At 36.7% G+C, this 22,284-nt stretch overlaps 1 long non-coding RNA gene across 3 annotated transcripts in view; it reads left to right on the forward strand.

The window, feature by feature from the left end:
• Positions 1–22,284, forward strand: part of LOC134416383 (uncharacterized) — a 52,430-nt gene that overhangs the window by 6,055 nt on the left and 24,091 nt on the right. For all 3 annotated transcript variants that reach the window (XR_010027254.1, XR_010027256.1, XR_010027255.1), the window contains exon 2: positions 19,374–19,424. This is a non-coding gene — a long non-coding RNA (uncharacterized LOC134416383). The remainder of the gene's footprint in view (positions 1–19,373; positions 19,425–22,284) is intronic.

Genomic DNA, 22,284 nt, shown 5'->3' on the forward strand with positions numbered 1-22,284 from the left:
GTGCTCCTAGCAATGTCCTTCTCCTTAATTGCTGTCTTTACTCTCTCAAGTTCCCAGAAGACATAGTTACTCTTAAAAGTTTCTTGCTTTTGGTATATTTTAGGTGGCTCTTTTAATTTGTTTTTATAATTTTAACTTTGTGCTTTTTATAAAAACATATATAAGTTACCTTTGCTATCCATTTTTTCCCTTTTTTACCTCTTTGCTATTACAGTCCGTGATAATTTCCCTCATTTCCTGAAAGCTGCCATTTCAGATTGTGACAATTCCCTGCTTAGCTCAAGTAGCATCTCAAATCCTTTCATTTCACTCCACTGGTTTGCAACTTACTTTCCTTGTTTATCTCCTCCCCTTCCCCATGTGTTCATTTATCAATGGAAGTATTCTTGGTTTTAGAAGGAACACAAATGCCACATTTTGACTAACATGCATTTTATTGAAGGCCTTTGTCCAAAGGTTAGTGCTGTGACATTTTTTATATATCTTACATCTTGTTAGATGTGTTTAACCTCATTATTTTAAGACCACTTTACATATTAGTTTGGATATCCTTAATCCTTGACTTCTTTCTGCTGATTGCAATTGAAGTCTAAAAATATGTCTAAACTCTGTTTTAATAATGGTGTCCAGTTTATTAAACTGAGTTCATTGATTTAAGGCTGTCTTAGGTCATGCAAGGTGACACTCATTTCTCAAAATAGTTTTCTTTCAATTATGTGCTGTTTCAAGAACCAATTCCCTATATTTCTGAGAAACTATAATTTTAATCTTTGCCATTTACATATCTGATTTTTTTCTAATTGGATTGTATAAAATTTATTATTATCCTGTTTTGTTACATATTCATGCTTTTCTTTTTCTGTGCTGCACCCTTAGTATCTTAGTTTTGACTTGCATTTTTCGACATGTGTCTTTTTGTGCCCTGGGCTTCCATTCTCAAGCCCTCTTCCCTTAGAGGATTTTTTCACACTGGAATTTATAGAATCTTTTAAGTACAAAGCAAAATTCCTCACAGAACTGGTCCATTCTGTTATTCTGGGGCAGTTTACAAGGCATTGTAGGTTTTAAAAAAATTATAGCATAAAGCCTTCTATTGGAAAGCCTTCTATTTCACTTATTTTGCTTTTAATTTTTAATTTTGCATAAATATTTGAAGTTCTTTATTTTTTACCAGATGTCATTCTATGGCACATTTCCTGGATTTGTGCTTCTTTGGTTGCATTTTAAGTGGATACTCAGAAGTATTTTTATTACTAGTAACATTTGTAGATTACTTGGTGTTCTTTGCCTCTGTTTATTAGGTGTGTGGAAAAAAAAAACTTCTAGCCTTTGAATCTATTAAATCAATATTTTAAATACTTTATGTCTTACATATATAATTGCTGTCACTTGATAACAAACCTGCTGCTATTTCATGTATGCACATAGTCTGGTGGTGAAATTCTAAGGCTGCACCAGTAAAGTTATGAAAAACTCATTGCAGTCCCTACATGTGGGCTAGATAATAAACTTTAAAAAATAATTGGAGAATATTTATGCAAAGATCAAAATAAAAATAAGGCCACAGTTTCCATGTTAATTATCTAAATGCACTGAAATCCTCTTTATACTGGGAGGAGTACAAATATTTTAAAAATGCACTTTCATCTCTGATGTTATTAATGTACTCTAAAATATTGCCTAGTCATTAATCAAATTGAACTGTGATAAATACAGAAAACCACACAAACCTTGTGTCCTTTTGGCTTGTTCTACTAAAAGGAACGAAATTCAGAGTTAATATTGAATCTGTCTTTGATGCTCTTCATTTTGCTTATGTAGGCTAGAGAAGAGTAATTTTATGTACTTTGTGTGTCATTAACACCACTAATCACTAAGGGCAGTGTTAAAAGATGATGTCTTGTGTTGAGTTTTTCCTTGCGTTAGTGAAAATGAAGGACTGATAAACCTGTCTAGAGTTTAGCTTTCTGCTGTAAGAGTTTTGTGTTTAAAATGGTGGTGGTTTAACACCTGGCAGCTAAACCCCCCGTAACCACTCACCCACTCCTGCCTCAGTCATGTTGGGGAAAGAAATGAAAGAGTAAAAGTGAGAAAGCTCATGGGTTGAGATAACACTAGATAAAGCAAAGTCTGCACAGGCAAGGAAAGCAAGCCCAGGAATTCATTCACTACTTGCCATGGGCTTGCAGTTGTTCTGCTGCCTCCAGCAAAGCAGGGCTCCATCAGGTGTGATGTTTGCTTGGAAAGACAAATGCCATCACTTCATATGTTTCCCCCTTTCTTCTACTTCCCCCAGCTTTATTTACTGAGCATGACCCCATATGGTATGGAATGTCCCTTTGGTCATTGGGCTCAGCTGTCCTAGCAGTGTCCCCTCAGCTCCTTGAGCACCCCCAGCCTCCTCTCTGATGGAATGGGGTGAGGAGCAGAAAAGGCTTTGGCTGGGTACAAGTGCTGCCCATCAATAATGAAAGCATCCCTGGACTATCAATCCTGCTTAAAGCACAAATCCAAAACACAGCTGAACACTTTACTAATATTGTGAAATAAAATTAGCTCTACCCCAATCAGAACTAGCCTAGAAATGCACAAATTATGCTGCTTGTCCTCTACCAAGTCCATCTGTTTTAAGATGTTGTTCAAGATACCTGTGCAGAATCTTGATTAAATAAGTTCTTAGTGAAAGTCTTGGGTTCCAGTCCATTTTTTGAGGGTTTGAAACCTGAGGTTTTTCCTTGTTATAACTTTCTAAGCCAGAGAAAAGGACAGCAACATTTGTTTAAGGCTACAACAGCTTTTGTTATTCCACTTAGACCTCATTCAGGGACACACAGTTCACAATGTCTATTCAGCATGAAACACAGAAAGAATTTTCTAAACTAGGATCAGGATCCAAGTGGCTCTTTATTCTCTTATGTCTTTAGTTCTGGTAAGGGGAAGTGCACAGGGTATGGTGGCTCCATCACTGCTTTACTGCTACTGGCAAAGCATGGCCTGCCTGCTTCTTTAAAATAAAGTTTCTGTGAGCTTGATTTGAGGGGAGGATTCAGAACTCTGTATCCCTGAGCATCCAGAAGTGATAGTTTGATAATGGATTTTGGGAGGTTTCAAGTGCATCCTTTGTAACAGTATCTGCAGTTATCTGGAGCTTTAAGTTGCCCCTCACTAAGAATTACATCTTTCTGAGGCACATAGCTCTTCCCAAGAAACTTAGTGTAACAAAAAGCTGCCTCCTGGCTCAGGCTTCCAAATTCCATGCTAAAGAACAGGAATTGAAGTCTCAGCACAGTCTTCCCCTGCATACTTGTTTGACCCAAATGCATACATTTTTAGAAAAAAAATAAATTAATATGGTGAGTTTGTACAGATTATATTTTCTTGAATACCCAGTATTTCCATGTAAAGACCATTCAAGGATTGGTCTTCAATCCCTGAGAAAGAGAAAGGGACATGTTATGAGACTATGGTATTACAGAGTCAAGATTGGCAAGGAAATATAGGCTGGGGATCGATAATTTACTGTCCAGCCAAAGAACAGCAGGCACCATAAAAAGCTGAAAGGAGTCATGCTCAAAACAGAAGAGTTGCTCATGAAGCAAGTAACTGATCTTGAAACTCCTTGCCAAAGGATGTTGTAGATAATAAAAAAATAAATAAAATACAAATTTTTGTGGACTCGGACAAACTGGACAAGCATATGAAAGAGAAATCCAGTGATGGTGGGGGTTGTCAATAAGCGTGCCAATTCTGATCCACTTCAGCAATTCCCCTGTGCTGAAAATAATTAGAAGCTGGGAATGTATTAGGGGGGAATCTTAAGCCTCCTTCAGCATTTATAATGACTTCTGAAATGGAATGTGGAGCTGAATAAAACTTTAGGGCAGTACATTTTGATCTTCACTCTTTTTGGATATTTTAGTAGCTACTGGAGAGGTAAATTTTCAGGGGTGAAAATCTGAGGGTTTTTTTCCAGAGATCCTGGAATGGTTGAAATTTGGAAGCAAGCACTGAACATTGTTGTTCAGAATGTCAGGACATCTATTTCAGTTTTAAAACATTGGCTGAGTGCCCATAATTGCCTTAAGTGAGTGCTCACATTTAAAAATTTGAGATCCAGTCCAGATTCAGATCAAGCTGAGACCCAGGGATGAAATTCTCAAGGTCTTTTTTCTCCATCTAAACACCATTGGTTTTGTAAACACATTATCTGCAATTCCTCACGTCTTAAAGGAGGAAGAAGTTGTGTCCTATTCTAAAATTATCTAGTATCTAAAATTTGATTGAATGGGCAAGGCTTATCTTAAGCTAAACAAATGCTTTAGAATTGGGAATAAAAGATATACTTTATAATTTTGGAAGAGAGTACTTGGGAGAAGAAAAAAAATATGCCCTCTCATAATTTCCATGAAAACTCATTTCCTTGGCTGCATGGTGGGTGTCCAGAGTAAATTATTTCATTGAAGCAGTCTGTTTAAAAGTTTATGTATATGTCAGACAGACTTTTTTTTTGTACTGAAACACTCGGTATTTATTTTTTGATGTCATATTGTAAAAATGATTAAAATATCTGAAAAAGAGGAAGCATCAGACAGTAACAGCCAAAGTCATGAATGACAAATGCTGCTTACTGACATGGCAAGGATTTCTCACATGACTGTCAATAAGGGGTTCATGGTCCACACTTCTGCAAGGTGGTGCTGTGAAGCTCAACTGCTTGAGGAAAACAGATGTGAATGTATCATTCCAATTTTAAGAAGTGCAGCTTTTTGGAATATGTATTTCAGGTCATTAAATTAGTCTTCCAGCATGGAATTTTAGAGGAATAGCTAAGTTTACTGAGTTAGAGGGTTGTGTGTTGGCAGTAGCTCAGCTCATATCAATGGCCTTGTATCAGTGTAAAACATATGTGAGAATGGAATCATGATCCTGATATGTGCTCTGGGCTCGAACTGAAGAGTGAGAGGAGAGAAACACATTTATATTACTGAAGGGCAAAATATTCTGTGAAAATGTGGAGTATTACTGTGAGGAGCTACAGGTGGCTGTCATCATTCTGACGAGACACATTTTGACAACACTATACAAAATATGAGAGATTGCAAGAAAAGTAGTTCCCAAATTGTCAGGCACAAGGAGGGAGTATTTAGAGGGTGGGTTTTTCTTGTTGTTTTTGACTATGGGTGAGTGAGTGAAAGGAAATGACAGAGATGTACTAATTTATATAGCTATCTACCACCGTATCCTAAAAGGACAATAAATAAAAGGAATTAACCCAAACACAGCATGGAGCACCTACTCCAAATGTACTAGACCTCCTGCTAAGAGCCATAGGTTTTTGTCTTTCATAAATTCTGGCAATGTTCTCTGTCCTCTCCTGCCAACAGTGTCTGATTGCACTGAAATATTTTCCCCCTCTATTTCTCCCTTTCTTTCTCTCTTTTGCCTTTCTCTCTTCCTTCCTGTATGCACACTTGAATCTGTTATTTCACTGATGTTAAGCAGTAAATCCTAGACCTTTTATTGAAGTGATATAACCAAAAATTTCTGGTGAATGATTTATTGTTCTGTTCTTGCTGAACATTGCTGACTGTTATCACAGTAAATGTAAGTAGTGTCACTGAAGTCAGCAGATCTATGCAGAATTAATCAGTATGGATTCTGGTCCTGAGAGTCATAATTGATAAAGTCGTTTGTGTGCTTGAAACAAGTCGTGAATGGATGCCTCAGTATAGGTTCCTTAAAACTGGCTTAACTGTACATTTAATTAATTTTAGAGGGTGTCACCTTCACAAAGAGCAACTCAGCTTCAAAAGATATTTGGTCTTGGTAAAGGTATTTATATAATGTGATTATTCATAAACTTTATTTTTGTTTATTAGTATTAGATTTTTGTCTGTTATTTTGTGTATTAAATACCAGGCTTTTAAAAATAAGTAGGTTACCTTGCAGAAGGGAAACCAACAAATAGCTGTAGTTTCAAACACTACACTGTGCTGTATATTCAAAAATGACACAGGGTTTAAAAAACCAGTAGCCTGTTTTCTGTGAAATGCTTAGATATGAATATATTTCTATTTTATACTCATCTTTAATATGAGAGAAAAAGATACTGAGAAATACTTAATGATAAAACTACTAAAACATTATATTCAAATATACTGACAAGAAGCTGTTCTAATCTCTTTTCTTCCTTTCTTTTATATGCTTCCTCTTGCTTCTTCTCTCTTTGTATATTTTAATGCAATACCTTCATCTCATTTACACAGCCTTCCATAATCTTTTTTCTTATATACTTCTTGCACTCATTTTCTCTCTCAGCCATTTATTTCTATCTTTTTTCTCTTCTATGTATTCAGTATTTCTTTTCAGCTTCTCTTATGCCTGTGCTACTGGCTTCCTGTAAGCATCTATATTGTTAGACTCTTTTCCATATTCTAATTTTACAATCTATTATTGCTCTTTGAATTCATTTCCCAAAGTATTGTTTCAACTACTGGAAATACAGATAAAAGTTCAAGGATACTGCTTCCTTAAACAGCAGCTTTCTTAAGTTACCAAGAGCACCTATCAGTGAAGATCAAGATTCCTTCCTTGGCTGTTCCTACAAGCTGGAAGTATTTCCCAGTCTCTTTCTCCCCACCATTCCTCAGAAAACTGTCCCATTAATGGGATATGCATTGGAATCCATCTACCCAATTTTGGACTGACTGCTAAAATGCAGATGGATGGATGCCATCTGAAATGCAGATGTGTCTATCTGGGCTGCTCCTTCCCCTGGTATGGTCAACAAATAGAAACAGGTGATTCTAATAATGTTTTCTATTGAGTCTTGCTCTGGATCTTAGAGGTAAGATAGCTGATTCACATACTGATAGTTATTCTTTTCCCTGTTCTGATGTAAATTTCGGAGGCTGTGCGAGATAAACCTTATTTCTGGTATTTCTCATAATGTGCTGGTAAAGTTAATTCTCTGTTTGACTTCCCAGTTTTGTTTGGTATCCCCTTCCCTAAATCTGTTTTTGTGTCTAATTTGAATGGAAGTCATACCTTTTATAAAATTTCTCTGCTAGGCACTTGCTATTTGTAACAAGACATACTTAAGTTGTGCCTTTGAACCCATCAAGGAAGGGCTCTGATGCAAGATCTAGTCCTTTCAGTCTGGGGGTGAAGACATTTCCTCCCAAGTCCTAGTAAGCAATCATAAGAATGCCCACATCTGTCTCCATGTCTTTTCCTTCTAGCAGTGTAGTTTTTCTGACCCTGTTTCCATCTTCACTTTCCCCCCTGTATCTCTTGGTGTTTCCAGTGGGACCACACCAAGTTGGACGAGGGCGTCACTGCAGCAGTGGGATCACACTCTCATGTCTTACTGCAAGATGCATGTCTGCATGTGTGAGAGCAGGCTGTGTTCTGACTCCCCCTGGCCCCAGGAAGCAGAGAGGTGCAGGCAGGGGCTGCTTGCCAGCTTTGTGCCTGGCAGAGACCCAGGGCAGTGCTGAGGCTGAGGCTGAGGCTGAGGCAGCATCTCTGCAGTGCTTGCAGCCCCTCTCCTCCAGCATGGCAGTGGTACATGGCTGAAAACCACCAACCCCTTCCTGCACCTAGCTGCTGTCAGCCACAGGGGGTCCTCCGTATCTGAAAACAATCTGCCACTACAGTGCTGCTTGTAAATTTTTAGTGCAACACAACAATTACTGAATTCAGGAGTATTGTGGTATACTTAAAGTCAGGAATTCACATACCAGTTCCTGAGACCTACCCTACCAACTGTTGCTGTAGAAGGACTTGCATGAGTCAATGTCTTTTTTTTTTTTTTTTTTGACTGCTGGTCTGTTAAAAACAGAGATGATATTCTGGGTTCTTCTTTTCTTTCTGCTTGTCTTCATTAATGCAGTGCTCTTCTGCCTTTGTCTCCTTTCTTGAGTTATTGTCTTCCAACATGTCTTAACAAGTTTCTTTAAAGCTATGAACCCTTTGGGGCCAGGGACATGTCTTGTTAAAACTTAGGAAGTGGTGTAGAAGTGATTTTTACTATGGTAGAATGAAATTTAAATATAGATATGAGATATAATAAAGCTCTGCACTCACATACGTGGCCACAGTTGGAAATTTACACTTGAGAGCAGAACAAGGGGCACAGTCTGCAAAGGTCGGGCTCGCTAACTACGTATTCAATAATTAGTAATAATCTTCACACTATAAATGTAACTGATAAAACTTCACCATACATTTTTTGCTGGTTTTTTTTTTTTTTTGGTTGGGTTTTTTATGTTGTTTAAAAGGTTTGGTTTGTGATACATTAATGAGTACTTGTCTAAATTGCTTATTGATTAATTAACTTTATGGATCTGAATATGCACATTTTCTTCAATCTGATCTTCATTATGGAAAACGCCATTGAGTAGTTAACTTTAATATAGTAACTGCTACTGAGCACTTAGAAATAAGGATGTCAGTGGCATGTCTTGTGAGTTACCAACTGGCATTAATTATGAGGCTGAACTTTTGCAGTGAAGTCCTGCTACCTCAGTGGTTTTAACATAGAAACCATGTCTCTTATGAAAACATATTTTTAAAATGCTCATGTGAATTTTTCTCCCTGTTGTATTTTTGGACACAGGATATTAATTAGAAAACTTTAAAATTGTAGTTGGTGCAAAGAAAGATGAAGAGAGGCAAGCTTAATATATAAGAAATCTGAACTGTTTCTATAGGCTCAAAATGAAAAAAAAAAAATGTAAAGCTCAGTTATTAATCACATGCATTTTTAACAATAAAATTTCTAATTCTTCTACTATTAGGGGAACTTTCCACCAGACCAGAACCCTGTTTAGCCTGGCCTTGAACACTTCCAGGGACGGGAATTGGGCTGGATGGAGATGCAGGGAGTGAAATGGAGACGTGGCTGCCACAGGACTCACTCAGACATTGTTCCTCACCACAAAGCTGCAGGATTTCGGGGCTCTTCTTGCTCAACCCACACAGTTTTTTCACTGCTGGTCCCTTCCACCCTCTCTGCTTTCTGAGGTCCCTCACTGTGACCAGCCATGGGTGCAAGGGCATGGCTGGTCACAGTGAGGGCACAACTTCTCTAGTAAACCAGTTCCAGTGCCTCACCACCCTCTGAGTAAAGAATTTCTTCCTAACATCTAATCTAAGCCTGCCTCTTACAGTTTAGAACCATTGTCACTATCTGCCGTATAGAAAGTCACTCTCCCTCTTTTTCAAGCCCCCTCAAGGTACAGAAAAGCTGTAATAAGGTCTCCCCAAAGCCTTTTCTTCTCCATGCTGAACCCCAACTCTCTCAGCCTTTCCTTACACGAATGATGTTCCAGTCCTGTCATAAACTTAGTGTGTCTCCTATGGAGTCATTCCAACAAGTGAACAACTTTCTTTTTTGTTTTAAGGAAGCATTTTCCCCATTTTTATCTTAACTTACTGTGTTTTAACTTTGAACATTTGCTCACTTGCTTTTTATTCCAGCTGGTTAGTAATAAGGTGAACATAAATGTAAAATCTGAGAATTTGGAGTAAGAAGATGACTATGAAACATACGCAGTTTTTATGTTTCCTGACAAATCCGATGGAGAAATAAGTAGAGAGGGAAATGGACTTGATTGCCTGAAATGAGAACGGAAATGAGTAGTTCAGAAATATTTCACCTAAGTAATTGTGTCAGAATTACTTTTCTTACCGCAGCACTTTGCCATTGAGAGCATTCCACATTCAGCCCATGACACAAAATTCTAATTATTGTCCTTCACTGTTTGACTTGACAGTTTCTACTTGACTAGCTATAACAATGGATGAACAAATTGTTGACCAGGAGTTAGTGGAGTGAAGACATACAAGGCTAAACAGCACAGGTGTCTTTAGTCAGAAATAAAAGAAAAGGAAATTGTTGTAGTGTATTTTATAGTAACAGTTTATAATGCACTGATGAACACACAAACATTTTTAAAGAATTTCGTATACTTATGTACAATTCAGTTATCTGGAAAGCACTGGATTAGCAGTCTTGGCAACTACTAAATATTTACCCTACTCTGATCACAGCAATGTTTGACTTCTTAAGCATTCCCTGCAGCTGCAGATGCCCTGTCTTATTACAGTGTTCCTCTCTTTAGCATTTTCTAATGCAGTGCCAAAGACACCTGTGTAGTGTCTATGTACAGGAAAAAGAGGATCTTTCAGAAGATCTTTATTTATTGGCCCCTCTTTCCCTTTCCACTCAGCAAATCAACTGGGCCATCCTCCAGGACAATGGCCCGGTTCTTGTTCCTGACTTTTCCACCCTGAATGCTTCCATTATTTGTGTTTCTACAGCATGGAGGAAAAAAAAATATGAAATATTCTTGACTTTCAGTTTTGTGTGTCTTCCATGTAAGATGACTCTAAGGAATGGGAGTTAACAAGAATTGTCTTTGGACTGAACAGTATCACAGTTAGTCTTCAACACCCTGTATTGATTAGTCAGTAGGCCGATGTGGATTGCATTCTGCCTCAGGTAAGCATCCCCGATATGCACTTTTACAGATTTGTCTTGGAACAATGTCAAAGTCAGCTTTTGAGAGGCCTGGCTCTATAATGGGTGAAGAACCAGGCTACAGGACACACTGTGAGGTAAAAACCACAAATGCAGGAAAAGAACCTTAAGCACAGGTGAAGGACTTTTATTCTTTTCTTGTTTTTTTTCCTTAAAGGAAGTTTAAGGCAGCCCTGTGAATATTTCTTTTTGTGTAAAAAACCTGAATGGACAAATCCTGTCTTGGTTTGCAGCATTCCCTTGAGGAGCAGATTAATTATGACATCCTTTGGTTGATTTTCTGTAAGCTTAGGGTGATACACCAGTTCTACAAATTAATTCAAGGGATTTCTAGCGAGAAACCTGTCCCTTGATTATGTTGACTTTCTTCCAATCTTCATCTTCCCTTTTGACTTAGCAGTCAGTGCTTACTCCAGACCTGAAGCTGGATGAGTTGGTGGAGCCCTCTGCATGATGCCTTGAGCAGCTGCTTTGAAGAACCACAGGGCACTGAGAGGCTGAACACTAGATCCCAGTAGCCTTTTGTCAGTTCTCTGGCCATGAGCTCCATGAGTCACAGTGAAGGTATTTTACTGTACTATATTTCAATTCCCTTAAAAAAAAAAAAAAAAATTACACAATACTGTCTCCTAAACTGACACTATGAAGGAATGCCTTCCTTTAAATCTTCTGCTTCCTACATATCTAGGACCATTTATAGACACACACTTCATCCACATGACCAGTCCAGAAAAGGACTTTCTGCCTCATCACTGTTTCCTCTGCCTGGCCTGTGATGTGGCTCTGGGTGTCTGCAAATGGAGCAGCTTTCTAGTGTTTGTAGATAAAGAAAGTCTTTAGTTTCAGACATCACCACCAACCGGCCTTTAGAAGACAATGGGAAGGGAGAGGCAAAACTCAGCAGCCCTGGTTTCTTCCTCTCTGTCAAAGATGCTGGTACAAAATTAAACAGCATCTCCCATGCAGTGATACAGGGCAGATCTCTCAGATATATCCCAGAGCAGGTTTTTTGAGGTGTGCTGTAAGAGCTTATGGGAGAGATACAATGTCTGAAGACTCCTTGTTTTCTGAGCTCTGGATGTGCTTGGGATATCTGGTATGATCATGGAGGCCTGAATAGAACACATCTTAGGGGGTTGATTTTTGGAAGTGGTTAAAGCATACCATCACATAGTCACAGACAACCCAGATAATGTACTGTTCTCTATAAAACCCTCTAAGCAGTGATTATACAGGGATAGGGATGAAACACAATGGACAAGGTTGCTTGAGTAATGAATATATGCATCCTCTTTCTCTGAGAGGGCTGCCATTCAGTTTGAATTAAATGTTCTTTTTCCTTATTTTTCCAGTATTTGACACATTTCTACCACTGCCAATGTATGTGTCACTTTGTTCTCTGTTTTATTTTGTGTTATGATTATCTCTTTCATAGGAATGAGGGATGGGGAGTGAAAGTAAATCACTGAAGTTTAATTTCATGAGGGAGAAAATGTCCAGACACTGTGTATGAAGCAAAATGAAGCAAACTTTCATTATTTTATCCCCACCACCCCCTTTTCATTGGATCTGTTTATTTTTAAATAGTCTTTCCTTTTTTCCATTTTACTCCACTCTCATGTAATGTATTTATGATACTACATTGAATAAGCATACCTTTTTCAACAATAGGTTTGAAGTGTTTCAAATGATGTTCCAGTAACTATATTCCATAGACACAAAGATGTTAAATTACTTTGCCAAGTTAACTAAGGAGAGAACAATAATAAAAATGAGAACAGAGAACCTTTTTCTTACTCTATTCTTCAATGACAACCTGTGGTGCTTTTAGTACAGAACTGTGACAATGGATGCAGGAAAGCTGGGATGTGTTCATAGATGACATTCAAGAAAATTAAAATTATTTGTAATAGAAAGGAAATGAATACCCTGACCTCTTATACCTTTATGCACATTAAATTTTATTCATGGGAGTAATTTTTCACAACTCAATAAAGTTATTCATTCGGTACATAAAGTTAAGCATAGATATGAGTGCCTTCAGGATGAAAGCATTGTGAATAACATTAACATTATCAGAGTTGTTTTCTGTTTTTTTTTCTGAGATCATACTCTTGACTTTTGCTTGTAATTTTTTGCTTTGGTGTTTTTTGGGGTTTTTTTTAAATTTGTTTTGTTTTGTTTTTGTTGCCCTTCATAAGGAACTGTTATAAGGGAACAGCTAGTCCTTGTCTTCTGTACTAGGTGAATGCAATTTGATCTGAAACAGATGAAAACTACGAGTGAGTTGAAAAATAAAATGCAGTATGAAAATCCATGAATAAGGAAAAGTTACAGCATACAGTTAAAGCAAATAAGAATCAAAGCCTTTGCTGCCTTGTGTGTAAAGGATAAGTTTTAGTTTAAGTACACAAACACTCAGCTTTTTTACGAAGCTCGCACTGATGTGTTTTTGCTAATTTGTCTATTTGTACTACTTTAATATATTTTGCAAAACATTTTTCAAGGTAAAATTTGATATAACTAAATTTACCTTTGAAAAGATTAAATGTAAGTGGTTTAAAATGGGTAGTTTTAAGGGAACACCATCTGGTACATGGTTATTAAAAAAAGCCCATGAAAATATTGCATGACAAAATTAATACACAGCTAAATTACCATAAAAACCTAAATTAACAAGCCAGTTCAAAATGCTGATGATGATTAATTTTCTACATAAGTTTGCATAATTTTGAATCTCTGTTATGACCCCTGGTGAGATGTAGAAGAGATTTTTGTAGGACACAAAATATAGCAATATTTGAGGGGATTAGTAGTACTTGAGGGGATAAGAACCAGTAGAAGTCACTCAGCATTTTTTCTATCAGGTTACCCTATTAATAAACATCTATAATAATGAAAGAATTGCAAAATTGGATTTTTGAGGAGGTTAAGTGGGATTTTTATAAGCTCACTTTTTATGAGAGACTTAGAAGTACACTGAAAGTTATGACAGATATGAAGTTACTAGGCATTAATGTTTAATCTAAAATACTGATCAAAATTTTTTGGACATTGCATTTTTGTTGACATTTCATATTATTCTTGCCTTGGCCACTGAAATCCCATTGCTCTATATCTGTGCTGAATTATGAACAGTCCCTGTAGTATTAGGCTGATTAACTTAATAGGAAGCTATCTGCAAAATAAGCAAAAATAAATAAATAAGTAAGCAAAGTGCACAATCCATCCCTGTCAGCATTCCCAAGACATTAAGTGAAGGACAGTATTGCAATTTCTGAGTGTCAGCGGTTCTGGTTTTGACAAGGTGCAAACTTTGGTTTGACAGAGATAGTCTTCAAAGCGATACAACAGTTAGCAAATACCCTTATATGTTTGGATTTCTAGGAAATTGAAGGTCAGTTGTTACAAACTGCTTAGGGAGACAAGCTGACAGGAAGATAAAGGGAGAACGCTCCGGGAGCCGAAAGATGGAGGCCTCCATCCATTCTGGGAGCAGCACATTCCAGCAGGGAGGCTGAAGGTATGTGCAGTGAGACAGGCAGCTGCTGAGGCAGGCTTCATGAAACTAATACCACTTTTTCTTCTTGCATGGCAGCTTAACCCATTATTGTAGCACAGGCCTTGTTCAGTGGTTTAGCATTTGGGAATGTCATGCAAAAATATCAATGTGATGCTGCATAGGTAAAAGCCTGATACATGGCTGATAATAGCTTTCAAGGCAAATTTTATTAAACCAGTAAATATTTGGTCTGTTCAGAAAACATGACTATGAAACCTAGTTAATAAATGATGCTAGCAAAATAGAGGGTGAGAACCACTCTGGAAGATTCCAGGCAAAATTGGGTGTCTGGTGTCACCTACCCACATTCCTTTTTTTCACCTTGTCTCCCTTACATCAAGTCCTAGAATGGGATATCTCCCTTCCTTGGGCTCCTCTTTTTTTTTGGCCATTCACCATAAGAGCAGCCTATGGTGAACTACTTTGTTTTAGATGGTTGAAATGAGGTAAGATAAACCATGTGTAAAGTTCATCAATTCTCTTTCCATGGTCTTCTCTCCACTCTGTTTTTCTTTCTATCTATCTATCTATCTATCTATCTATCTATCTATCTATCTATCTATCTATCTATCTATCCATCCATCCATCCATCCATCCATCCATCCATCCATCCATATATAATTTCTATGGATCTGAAACATAGACTTCACAGGTGTGTGTGTTTATGACATATATAAGCAGATTTGTAGATTTTTTAAGGATGTGATTCAGCCTTTAAAAAACAACTCTCATTTATATGTGCTATATCATGTCTGCATATGTGAGAATTTGAAAAGTAAAGAATCATCCTTGTCCTTCCCACAAAATTTAGAAATTCTGTCAGCAAATGTTTTAACAGTTCCCTAATCAGCAGCCTTCTTTCTGTTGGATCAATGGTTAACTGCTCTTCAGCTGCTGTAATAAAAATCTGTAGTCTCTCCCCAAACTGTCACAAGTGTTGTGATCAACACACAAAGAGTTTGCTGAATCTCTAAGTAGCTGGGACTCTTTTAAGTCCTGATTTTCCCCCACAGCCCAGCTCACAGATAAAAATATATAGCTTTTAAATTAAATATACAGGTAAAGTACATGAATGAGAAAATATTTGCAGCTCTCTGGTAAAAATAACTCTTTCCTTTTTCCTTTGCTCTTATTTTAATTGCTTTAAAGAGGAGACAGGACTAGGGTTGCCTAACCACTTTTGAAGAGTTGAGCTCTGTTTTTACGGTGTCCTGATGGCTGCATTGTCATTATGATTGCACAAAGGTTTAAGAGCAGGGGTGAGGCCCCCTACTTACCACCTGGATGATGTTGTTTACACAGTTAAGATGAACCACAGATTATCTAAGACTGCATAGCCCATCCTCTGTACTTCAGTCTCATAAGTTCAGGAAGGAATAGTGTCATGGTATTTTTGCTTTGTAAAAAGGAAAAAAAAAAAGCTCTGATCCATAATTTGTTTAGGGGTAATTTTATAGGAATTTTGGCCTGGTTCAGTCAAATTGTGATTCATCTTCTGGGCTTGAAGTTAAAAAAAAAAAGGCAGGTGTGGCTCCAAATGCAGCAGGAATTGGCTACCATTGCAGTTAGAAGGAGCTGAGAGCCAAGACATCTGCTTTCACATCAGTAAAATCCTGTCTAAGAGGGAGGCATGAGGCTTAGAAGTGCTGAAGTAATTGGTAGCTGGAGGCAATGAATTTCTTACTCTTCCAGAAACGGCATGCTCATGTAAGAGGCAGAGCTTCTGGATCCAGGCACCTGTTGAGTTCTGAACTCCACACAAATTTACAGAAGCAATGTGGTTTCAGTTCTGTAGTTTTAATTATTCTTTCCTACTGGCGACAGCATGATGCAAATTCCTGAACTCAATATTGTTCCAGATGAGGAAACAAACCAGTATGATAAAATGCCTGTGATATTAATATAAGGATTTATAAATAACACATTTCTATATTTCAGGTTTCATGACTTGACCCCAAATTCACAAAACACCCTACTTTTTGAAATGTATGATTTCTGGAAAAATCAAGTTCATTTAATCCTTCCCACCCCATCACCTCCCCATCCCCATTTCTACAGTGGCTGGGATTTCCCTGTGTCTGTTTTGTTAGGGCTCTGATTTTAGCTGGGCTCTGACAATCCTTCCTCTTAGCAGCTCATCTCTGAGGAGGTTACTCATGGTCTGCTCCAGTTTCTTGGGCATGGTCACAGAGCTTGGTCTGCTCACCTGATACTGCTCAGTGTTCACTGCCCACAGTGTTCACTGCCCACAGCCAGTCAATAGTTGGACTTTTACATAGAAATGAAGAAGTTAAAACAAACAAGATAATTTTATTTTCAGTAGGCTGGAGAATTCCTTAAATAAACTAGGTCTTCTGTTTTAGTTACCAGGAACAACAATTTTAAGTATTTGCGGTCATTTCAGTCTCTTGTGTTTTTAGAATAGGATACATTGGATACAATTCAGTGTATTGCATGTTAACTTTTAACATAAGCCCTTGAAAACATCTTAGTGCAAACCTGATACATGGACTGTTAACTTTGACAAAATAAGCAAGTGGATTTGGTATGCTTTACAAAATTATGTCTGGTTTCTCATTTATTGCATGATGTACTCTTGACCTGCTAAGACCTGATGGCTGCCCAAGGGAGGTGATGTTGGATTCACCAGCAAGTTGAAAAGAGCTATCGTTTTTCAACAAATTAGTGATTCACATAATTATTTAGCAAGGTTTACTTATTTGCAGCATCTGATGGCTGATCTTGCGTACTTTTTTGTTGTTATTTTCGTTCTAAATGTCTCCGTTTCTTCCATTTCCTTGCCTTGCCTCTTATGTTTGTTCAAACCAGTGCATACAAATCCTCACAATTAAAGTCTATTTTAAAAACATTCAGAATATTTTTTTTCAAAAGATGTGCACTGCTGAATTAAGTTGTTTTTTACCAGCCTGTGATTATAATTATAATCAGTGATAAACAATGCCAAGTGTGGACTACAGGGATGAAAGAGGTTTATCAGTGTATTTTTTACCAGGCATTTTAGCACACAAGGCTTTTGCCTTTATATTTCATCTGAGATTTTGAATTACAATTAGGAAATGCATAATAATTCACCAGTACAGTTTACCAGTTCTGCCTGTTACAGTCCTATTCATATACACACAACTCATGCTATCTTACTCTGTTCTGGAAAATAAAGTGAATATTAACAAATTTTAGTGAATAACTTAAAATAATTTCCGTTGGAATTATTTGTTGTTCTGGGATTTTGGAACATTTATGTGGCAAATATCCATGTTTTTTCTGTTACAAATGAACAAACTGCATTCATGGTTCAGTGTGATCCATTCATTGGTTCATGGAGCCCAAAGTCCTTCAGGAAGTGTGACAAATCCACATAATTTCCCTGAATGCTAGGTTGTGCATGTTTTGTATCTGATTAAGTTGAAAGATGTGTTAAAGAAATGTAGAAAAATCCTCATGTATAAAAATCCTCAGACAGCTCCCAATAGCTACATATCTCAGAAATCTCTGGAGCATTTTGTTATTCAAAGCAAAATTGGCAGTAATTTACACTCAATAAATTGGTTCCAGATCTGCCTCTTTCAGATGATATCATAAGGACATGATTTTATGTGAGATTCCCTTACCTTTTGTCAAAGTGTGTTCTTTTTAAGAAATTTACCATGGCAAATGCAGATGATAAAGAGACTCCCTTGCCTTGCAGAGCGTGAAATAATGCAATGGATCAATAGTTCATGTACAAGCTATGTTCTGATCAAATAAAATCATAATTTTTTTCCCAAAGATTTTTGAAAAATAAGGTTCTGGATTCATGGAAAAATCATTACATATCTCATTCATAATGCACTGATAAAGGCTCCATTTTCTACAAAGCACACAGTCTTTACAGAGAGGTACAATAAGTTTTGATTTGTAACCAAAGAAAAGTGAAAATTATGCCTTTTAGCAGTCATGCCTTGATTCTGAAGTAGTCCTTTGTATAGTTTTACATTCATTGCTACTTAACAGCTTTACCAAATAATAGGTTGTTACGAAAGCGACTAATTTGGTTTAGGATTGTTTTGAAGGCAGCTGTGAAGAAATAGCACTTATCTGTCTGTAAGTTGTAAATTCGTAGAAAAAAAGTGGTTTAAAAAATAACAACAGAAATTGTAAATAAATATGAAAGGGGGAAATCAGGAAAATGAATATCTAGACTGAAAGACACATAGTTTTCTTATGGTAGCATCACTTAGACTTGAAACTTTAGAGCAAAAATATTTGAAACATTGAAACAAAAAAAAAAAGGAAAAAATCACTGGGAAAAAGATAGCTTAAATAATGTAATATTTCTTTTATATTTTGAACTTACCAGCTCTGTGATTATGAATGGTTGTAATTTTAGGAGAAAGAAAGGAAAATGTGCATGGTTCAGATGATAGTGGTATTTTTTTGTTTGCCTGCATGTCTGGGAGAAAAATGCTCTTGTGAAGTTGCTCATATCTCTATACATTCTATTATTTGAAAGGAAAAATACTTTCAGTGGAAATGCATTAAAGAGGTCCATAGACACCCATTGCTTGACTCCAGTTTAAGCTGCAGTTGCAGGATGAGGTCAACAACATCTTGTACCTCTGGTACAGGCATAGTTTGTGACTTGAAATCAATGAAGTATTGGAAGCAGCAAACATCTCTCCTGTCCTTATCTCTTTCTATAAAGGAAAGCATCAGATGGCTGATAAAGGTAGTGTTTTTATTATTTCTGTCGGCTTGGTGCCACTTGAGGAAATTCTGGTTTTCCTATTGCAGTGTAATTTTAACTGACTGTAATACCTCTACTTTTGGCCTTTATTACTTGTCTTTTTTTTTTTTTTTTAATTTCAGAAAACCTTGAGGATATGCAAGATTACGCTATATTCCTGGATCTCAGTATTTACGTACTCTGTTTCCTTAATCTAGGGAAAAATAAATGAGCTTTGCAGTTTTTTCCTAGTTACTGGCAAAGATATGTTTGTAGAATCTTTTTATCTTTTTCTATCACAACATTTTGATAAGTCTTGATGCTAGAATATAATATTCTTGCCCCTTTTTTCACTTGAAAAATATTTATTTGCATGTATTTGTCTTTCTGTTCATATTAGAGGGCTGCAGCTAGACCTTTAGTTGTTGACATTCTGCTTTATGGAGCTCCTCAGGAACACATAAGTTCTATCAGATAGGTCACTGTGTAAGACTCCTTCACCCGAAACAAAACTGATCCTACTGTTCTTTGTGTTTACACAGGCTATCCATAGCTGTCTGAAGATACCTGGTATCAGAACTAACAGTTCAAATGTAAGACATTCTCCATTTCATGTTAGTCCTAAATATAAGAATAATGCCTATTTACATGGTACTAATTTAATTTTCCTTTGAGATGCTTTGTGAAAATTAGAAATTAACTTTTTCCTGGTCAAAAAAGGCATTTATATTCAGGTGTTTATTGTTTTTCTTGTAATAAATAAATAAATAAATAACATGGAAACCCAAGTTCTAAATCAAAACATTAAGAGAGTAGTGAAGCATTTGTTACCTGAAAGAAATCATAGTAGATTTGTGCCCTTGTTGCTCTGAAGTGCCAAACATTTTATATAGACTTATAAGGAAGTAAAACCAAATACTAGAACTTTTGAATACTGAAAAATAAACTGTTTAAAAATAGCATGCAGATAAGGTCAGTTGATGAAACTTTTGGTTCACCATGTCTGATTATTCTGTCATGCAACAAATTTTACAAATTCTTCTGGATGCTGTGAAAAGAACTGTTTCCTAATTTACATGTTTATATTATTCTTTCCTTATAGAAGTCCAGGATTTCTTTAAATAATGTAGTGGGTTGGCAAGGCTCTGGTAGTGGGAAGATGGAGGAGTGGCTCCTGTGAGAAGCTGTTGCCAGAGGTTTCCTCCGTGTCAGATAGAGCCAATGTCAGCCAGATCCAAGATGAGCCCATCCCTGTTCAAGGCCAAGCCCATCAGCAAAGGTGGTAGCACTTCTGCTTCTGGGGTAATGTATTTAAGACAGGGGAAAAAAATTACTGCATGGGAGCAATTGCAGCCAGAGAGCGGAGTGAGAATACATGAGAGGAACTGCTCTGCAGACTCCAGGGTCAGTGCAGAAGAGGGGGCAGGAGATGCTCCAGGTGCCAGAGCTGAGATTCCCCTGCAGCCCCTGGTGCGGCCCATGGTGAGGCAGCTGTATATTTCAGCTGAGGTTTTAAAACTACTGCACTCAACAAAGTCCACCCCTGTCTGAAGCCAAAGTCTTGTTCCTTTCATTGGATAAGGACCAGCAGAAGAAGGTGACCATTTAAGCAGTTTTAGTCCAATATTACACCAAGCAGGAAAACTATACACAGAAAAATATCCAGGATGATTGCTGATTTTCTAAAAGAAACAGGATTTGCAGGTTCATTGGTTCTCTGAAAAGAATTTTGGTGATTGGCAGTCTCGGCTAAATGGACACAAAAAGGACCCTTTTCTCTGACCCATTGATTTTTTCATGTTTTTACATGTCATGGAAATCAGGAGATTTATGAAAAGGACCTCACATTTGTTAACCTCTTGTTACAGATATCCATTTATCATAGCATCCAGAAGATTTTACTAAGTTGTTGAAAAATATATGATGCATTCTAAAAAGAGCTGAAACTGAAAAATAATTTCTGAAGTGAGTTGAACCAGTGTAATGTGTGAATACGTGTAATATGATGTCTTGTGACATACACCTTTGACCAAATACTATTAATAATGGTATGCAGGATAATATGGCATTAGTAGTAATAATTGGAAAATCACCTCTTCTTTGGAAGATGAAAACAAACAAAAAAACTAAATAACTGTCTACACAGTGGTGTCTGTTTTTTTCTTCAATAAAGTCTTTAATGAATCTAAGATGTGGGAATAGTCACAGCAGTTCCAACCCCCATATTGTAAATCTGCAGTGAAAGAGAGCATATGTAAAGAATAAAATTTAACACTCCTTTAATGCTATTTTGAACAAGCTGCAAATGCAATTGTAGAACTATTCTATTTTTCAAATGACCTGGTAGGAACTGCGGTTTGTATAACTCATTTTGTTATGGTATTATGTTTGTGTTGTCCTCTTTTATCATTAATCTACAGAATTATAATTAGAAGTTTGGTTTGATTAAGAAAAACCATAATGTTAAACATTTACTCAAATAAAAACCAAGCCTTTGAGGTTTTCTTTTTAATAAAAAATCTTAATAATTCTTGATTATTTTAAAAGGTAGTCAAACAGCATAAAAATGTATTTTAAAAGCATTTCATATAAACACTAGAGTTGTACATCGGTGTTCATATCTATTCTTTCATTATTTTGCCAACTTATTTTAATGTGTACAATGATATATCATAGAGAGATTAATTAGCAATTGTTACTTGACTAAGAAACACTTTGCATATTTTTGGTACCATAGAAACCGCCTATTAAAAAATGCATATAAACATTAATAAGGGTTGTAAATGAAAAAAAACCAAAACTGTGGTAATTTTTAGCTCATTTCCACCCAGATGCCGTTGGAATTATAGTAACAGGGTTGAAAATGTTGTGGAGTTATTGTCATGGATAAGTTCATTGCCATGACTAATAACATCAGTGGGAAAGAAATGCAAGACCTACTTCAATTACGTACATATACAAAACAGTAAAATGAGGAGAAAGTTGGAGAGAGTAAGTGTTAAATTGTAATGCTAAGGATGAACAGCATCAGACTTGCCCTGGAGTTGTTGGAAAACATGTTGAAAAAGATGCCTTGCTGTTTCTCATTTACCAAATTGTTTTCTAAAATGTGCATAAATTAAAATATTTCATAGAACTCTCTTTTTTATTACTCTTCATTATCCTATAAGAATGGAAAGGAATTATAGTTAACAATTTAAAAATATTGTGCCACTCAGAATGAAATCTTGCATCTACATGTAAAAAGAAAGATGCTTGTACATTATAATTCATTTTTGGCAATTTTTTTCTGTATAGAATACACACAAGCAAAATATGAACAGCTTCTTAACTACTGCTAACTAGCTCTTTTTCAAAGTTTACCATATCCCTTAAGCTAAATGGCTAAGCCAGATAAATAGCCAAAAGCGTGTGAACTTATGTGCACATTGCAACCCCTACAATTTACTGAGT

This window comes from Melospiza melodia, chromosome 3, assembly GCF_035770615.1.
Source record: "Melospiza melodia melodia isolate bMelMel2 chromosome 3, bMelMel2.pri, whole genome shotgun sequence".
Classification (NCBI taxonomy): domain Eukaryota; kingdom Metazoa; phylum Chordata; class Aves; order Passeriformes; family Passerellidae; genus Melospiza; species Melospiza melodia.